Below are 6,527 nucleotides of genomic sequence, written 5' to 3' on the forward strand. Positions count from 1 at the left end.
CTGAAGGTGACTCTCGCTTTTGCAACTGCAACTCATTGAAAATTTTTAGTTCTGATGGGTACAATTCCGTGCAGTGGCTTCAGGCCAGAGTATAAAAGGAATGCACAGAAACGAAATCAGGGCGATTATTTCATTCGCAACAGTTTGGTTGATCACCGTGAAGGCTGAATATATTCGTGCGCCTCGAATAATCGCAAGGAAACTTCAGTAGTCCTACCATTATCTTCACGCTCATAACATCATACACCATGGTGTTCGAAGGCTACCAGCGGGAATGGAACGTCTTAATAAGTAACCCTGAATCAGACCACTGTTCACAGCCATTCAGTACAGCAATTCCCGACGCGATGACTTGTTTAGACCGTGCAAGAGAGCACGAAGATGGGAAAACTTACAAAAGCTTATTGAATGCAGGGCTAGTGAAGATGAAAGTCGCCACCAGAATGAAGGGGCAGTTTTGAAATTTTGAACTAATAATAATAATATCTGTGGTTTAACGTCCAAAAACCGCGATTGATTATGAGAGACGCCCTAGTGGAGGGCTCCGGGAAATTTTGACCACCTGAGGTTCTTTAACGTGGCACCTAAATCTAAGTACACGGGCCTCAGTAGTCGAGCGGCATAACCTTTAGGCAACTGTGACGGGGTGCACTAATAAGAATAGAGCTAACAATGCCGTGACAGAACGCTCATCACCCTTCCCCAGATTACACAAAGTTAAATGGCAGCGTTCACATCTTCCTCAATCTTGTGTAGCCGCAATTGACGGCGGCGTGGGTAGCCCGGTTGTTCCTGGACACCACTCTACCACCCCCCCCCCCCAACAGTGAAGTTGTATAAAGGAGCGCAAAGCGTCCTCACGCCTTCCCGGAGACCGAATATAGACAGCCACCGCGGCAGGGCTAATTTTTCCCAAGACATGCATTATATGCTGCTTGTTAAAATGGGGCATTATTAGTAAACTTAGAAAATTTGGATCCCTAAAATGACCGGACTTTATTTACCTCACTCCCTTAAAGCACAGTTCGCCTTTCACAAAAAACACCCCGTCCCCAAACTCATCTCTAAAAAATGGGAAAAGTACGCTTCTAGCTCGAGAGCGGTGAAATACGATGTGCCCCGAACATGTTCCCGTCATAATGCCCGCAAACGTTGGAAACAAAAAAGAAAAAGAAAACACGCACCGTGATCACAAGTCGATTGAGTTTTCCGAACCTTCCTGTGTGCTTTTTAAGCAAAACGCAATTCTGAATCATCCCCAGGTTTTTGCGTTCAAATTAGAATACGCACAAGTTGGCCTCCGCGCTTGAATAATCAACGGCACCGCACACGCATTCAAATAAGAGAAGACACCTAATATCCCGAGTTCCGCGCCCGTCTTCCTAAATTCATTCCACTGATAGCTCATTAAATTGAAAGCAGGGCCCATAATTCCTTAAAAAAATCACACCATCTCCCGCTAAAGGGAATCATGAGGCGATGCGCAGCAGCGTTTCGGCATGTCGAGCCCGCGTTTCAGAGGTTTAGTGTAGCAGAGGAGGGGAAGAGGAGAGGGAAGTGTAGTGGAGAGGGGGAGATGGAAGTGGAGAGCGAGAGGGGAGTGGAGAGGGGCAGAGTGGGAGTGGAGAGAAAGTGTGGAGAGAGTGTGCCACACACCCCGGTTTGATCTCCGCCATAAGATGCTTCGCATCTAATAACCACTGCAGGCACTCCATGTGTAGCCAAAACAGCATACGAAGGCTGGGAACAGAACGTTCAAGAGGAACCACGCTGCAGCTTCTGCCGATTAACGCGCATACAGTTGCAAATACAGTTTTCACTCGGGAAAAGCGGACGCGGGCATTGCAAGATGCTGCAATGCATTCCACGTGGTTCTCTCGTGGAAGCAGTATAGTGAAGCGGGCGCTACACGGCTCAGAATTAGCTACCGCGTTAGTCGTTTTCTTTTCGCCAGCCCGCGACCACACGAGACGCAAAGGACAACGGCGCGCACCACGCTTACTGCCGTTCACACAAACAATGCCCGGCCTGCCGACCTGCCCGGCCTGCCCGGCGTACAGGGTGTCGGAACGAACGAAAACCAAAAACGAAAAACAAAAAAAACGATATTTTTGACCGGAACGAAAACCTAACCAAACTTATCTATTATTTCGTTCCGGAGCTGAAACCGAAAGTTTTTAAATCGTTTTTCGGATTCACGAGAAAAACTTTGCAATCCGGCAACAACTGAGGTCATGCAACGTGCAGCAATTATGCCCATCTTAGAGTACAGTATTAGCGCGTACCTCAGGCAGGAATCCAAAACAAAGATATGTTAAATTGTGCGGAAAACGAAACAGTGGCAACCAGAGATGTTCTATTAACGCAAGGGGACATTTTGCGCGCCTTTCACACAGGTCCAGCGTGGAGAGGGGGCATGGTCGGAACCGGAAGTTCCTTACAGCGAAAAGCTGTTATGAGATCCCAGCAGCCGATTTTGGCCCATAGTTTTCCCGCCGCCGCCGGTGTCCGTACCGCTATCGCGTGAAATAAGAAAAAATATGAAACCAGAAACAAACTTCTAGGATCGGATGGGATTTTAACCCGCGCCCTGTGCGTGGCAGTGAGTATTTCACCACAGTGTCACGCTGGTGCTTGTAACGTCTCCGCAAAAATACTCTATACAGGCGTCATGTCGGCCGAGGAATCGTGTTAAACATATGTTATATAGCGTGGCAGAAGAGTAAAATACCAACCTGGCGTCACTCAAATCGAATTGCTCAAGGATTCAGTCGTTGAAGGCTTTCAACCCGTTACAAAGGGTCAGCCCTAATTCTTCATCGTCATTAGCCACAGCACAAAAGTGCACATATGTCCTCACAGATGTGTAGCAGGTGCCACGATTCTCCGAAGAATCAGGAAATTGCATAGTGGGTGCTTCGCTACTACAAAAAAATTATGATGATTTATGGCGTAGTGGGTACCTGGCATGTGTACTTGAATTAGTTTCCCCAAGACGGGCTCTAGAAAGGCCGCTGTTCCAGATTACGCTGTGACTGTGCTGCGTGTTCCGCGCAGACCTGGCGAATTTTTTTATCAGATAAGCGGTCTCGCATAGAGTGTGCACTCAATGACGTGCTGCTTTTTGAGATCGTGCTCACTCCCTTGACACAAAGCATTGAGCCCGCTAAAAAAAGTCGTAATTGACTTTTGAGAAAAGAAATACTATGACTTTGAAGGGTGTAGTACTGGTTTGTGCCAGTTGGTACGAATTCGTGGTACAGTTTCTTCCATTCCTCTGAAGAACGTAGAAGGAACGCGTTTTACCCCTGTCCCACTTTCTTTATTAAGAGGAGGGCAAGTAACTATATCACAAATCCAGTGTTTTATGATTACCTTCACTTCAAATTATTGCAAAAAAAAAACGTTACGAACCGTTACGGAACATTTTTTTTTTTCGTTTCGCAACAGAAACGCAACGGCACTTTTTGAGGTGGAACGAAACAAAAACCGAAACGAAAAACATTTCGTTCCGACACCATGCTTTCGGGGCCCATCTTGTCCTCCATCAACCGTCACGCAGTGGCCAATACAGACCTAAAACAAGGCTCAGAATGCGGAAAACCAGTGCATAATAAACTATCAAGGTCTATAATAATTAAACTACAGAAATGACCAACGAATCATTCGCAATATTTTGCCTAAAATCGCGAAAAACGCATCGGTAGCATCCGGCTGCAACGCGCGCCACGCAAGAGAGGGCGCGATTGCCAAGGTATCCGCTGGGTCGCTCGTGCAACGCACTTCCTCGGTGTCCCGATAGCGGAGCTGAATAGGCGCAGTTTAGAACTGCAGGCGAGCGTCGTAACCACTCGGCTATCCAGCATACCAGCAGAGCATAGCATAGTCTTGCGTAGTATAGCATAGCTAGGGGTTGGAAAGGCAATAAGGGTGATGAGGAGAGCTTTTTAGGATGAGGCGTAGGTAAAGGAGGAGGGGAGAGTTAAGCCTAGCATAGAAAGAAAAAAAATAGAACACAAAAGAGAAACAGAAGAAATAGAGAGAGGGAGATATAATAGGAAACGCGCAATTCAGAGAGAAAGAACGAAATGGAAAGAGAAGGAAGAATAGAAATAAACAGAGAGAAACAGAAAAAATAGAGCTAGCATAGTCATGTGTAGCATAATACAGCAAGGGTGTGGAAAGAGAAAGGTTGAGGGTAAAAGCCTAGCCAAGCCAAGACGAACTAAGTGTTCACCACCTATTCTGTGACCCAGCCTTGATCGACTTAGTGGAAGCAGCGCTAATTTTTTCCCCCTCACAGCAATGACATCTAAATCCGTGAGATACGTTGCAATGGAAGTAATTATTTATTTATTTATTTATTTATTTATTGGTACTGCAACCCCTGGAGGGATTTTAGCAGGTGGGTACAAAGATTAAATATCGGCATATACACCAGGCAAACAGATGGAAGAGCTTATCACATTTCACATAGTAGGCAGCCATATAACCAAAGGAACAAATACTATCACTTGCGTAACAAAATTTACCGATGTCACATCACTCTCATTTGAAGAAAAAGAAAACAAAAGCTATCACACAAGTAAAATTATTTCTCTGTTTTTTCCAGACTAGCGGCAAAGGATGTGAAGATTGTGTGTGACTTGAAGATTATTTAAACTATTCCAATCCTGCACAGTTCTGGAGGTTTTCATTGTGTTTTCATTGTGCAGGTTACATGCAAACAGTTTCGAATAGATATCGCAATTCGGCGATTTAAACCAGATCGAGCACAGAGGCTTTTCGGGATGACGGGAGCTAGGTTCGCGCTCATTCATTTGGCTCCATTGACAGTCCGTAGTACGCGTCCCTGTCGGCTGATTAACATGCGGGGAGGGATATCTCACCTCGCCTATCCGCCGATGTGGTTTGCGCAAAGTGTCTATGGAACAACAACGACAGCATCATCTGATTCTCCAGTGTCTACATTTGCAGCGCGTTGCTCAAGCACAAAGACGTAACAACTGCGACACGTACCTGTGCGTTCTTTTCGGGCGCCCTTCTTTGTGCTTCACCGGCGCGCTGTAAGTATCGAGCTGCTTCTCGTTCTTCGGGTGACATTCCAATTTCTTGTTATCGCATTCATTTCTTCGCGCTTGTGGGGGACTGCGACTTTTTATGAAGAAATATTATTTGGATTAGGAATTACATCACCGTATAATGAGCGGTCCGGCCGACAAAGCAAAATGCATGAAGGCGATCAATATCCTTGGTGTGGCGGGGTTTCACTCACGTAGCGAGAATATTTTTCAGGGGGTGTTTACTCCGCGGCAAAAAAAAATATTTCCAGCGCCCATACACTATCTTAGTGATGAAAATGTATTCATCTTAGTCACTTTACATATGGAGTGTGGTGTAATAGCATGTTCAAAAAAGGAAAAAAAAACATCTGGCGTCTTTCGTTGGTTTATTTCATCAATCACGGCGTTTTGAACGATTTTTATTGTTTAGTCAACGCACAGGAGAAATCTCACCAGGCACTCCTTGGAGGTAACAATGGCTGCTAATGGGAATGAGAGACAGAATAAGTCGGCTTTTAGCTAACACTTACACTTCTACTTTCTACTTACGTTTCCTACTGGAACATGCCAATGGCTGCTAAGGGATGAGAGACAGAAGAATTCGCGCTTTTAGATAACGCGCACAGCTGCCACATATTTTATTGTTGAACAACGCACAGGAAATATCTCCCAACCGGCACCACCTTGGAGGTCAAGTTCTGGTACTAGCGTTACGACTGGTTACGCACTACTACGACTACGATACGAGGGACGAACGGGTGTCGCCTTAGGAGCTTCGCCCCTAAAAGAAAAAGATCACAGGTATGCATTTCCCCTTAAGACGACTCGAAGGCGAAAGCCATTTTTTTAGGGGCGAAAGCTCCTTAAAGCGGCACCCGCTCGTCCCGTAACGGGTGCCGCTTCGTAAAGCGGCACCCGTATGCGTAACCAGTCTTAACGCTAGTACCAGATCTTGACCTCCAAGGTGTGCCGGTGGGAGATTTCTCCTGTGCGCTGTTGAACAATAAAAAATTCGCAGCGTGCGCGTTAACTAAAAGCCGAATCCTTCTGTCTCATTCCCATTAGCAGCCATTGCATGTTCCAGTAGGAAGCGTTAGTAGAAGGTAGAAGTTTAAGGTTAGCTAAACGCCGACTTCTTCTGTCTTCATTCCATCAGCAGCCATTGTTACCTCCAAGGTAGTGCCTGGTGAGATTTCTCCTGTGCGTGATTAAAAAATAAAAATTTTGTCAAACGCCGTTGATTGATGAAATAAACCAACGAAAGACGTCAGATGTTTTCTAAAAGCAAAACGAAAAGGCGCAAAGTTTCTAAAAGCAAAACGAAAAGACGCCAGCTGCTTAAAAACGAAAGACGCCAGATGTTTTCTAAAGCAATGGTTTTCAAATGAAAACACAGCGTAATGTAAAATTAAAGTGAGCTGCAAGTCGTCATAACTCATCGAACCTTTAGTATAAACGACGCCC

Source organism: Rhipicephalus sanguineus, chromosome 10 (assembly GCF_013339695.2).
Source record: "Rhipicephalus sanguineus isolate Rsan-2018 chromosome 10, BIME_Rsan_1.4, whole genome shotgun sequence".
NCBI classification, from domain to species: Eukaryota; Metazoa; Arthropoda; class Arachnida; order Ixodida; family Ixodidae; genus Rhipicephalus; species Rhipicephalus sanguineus.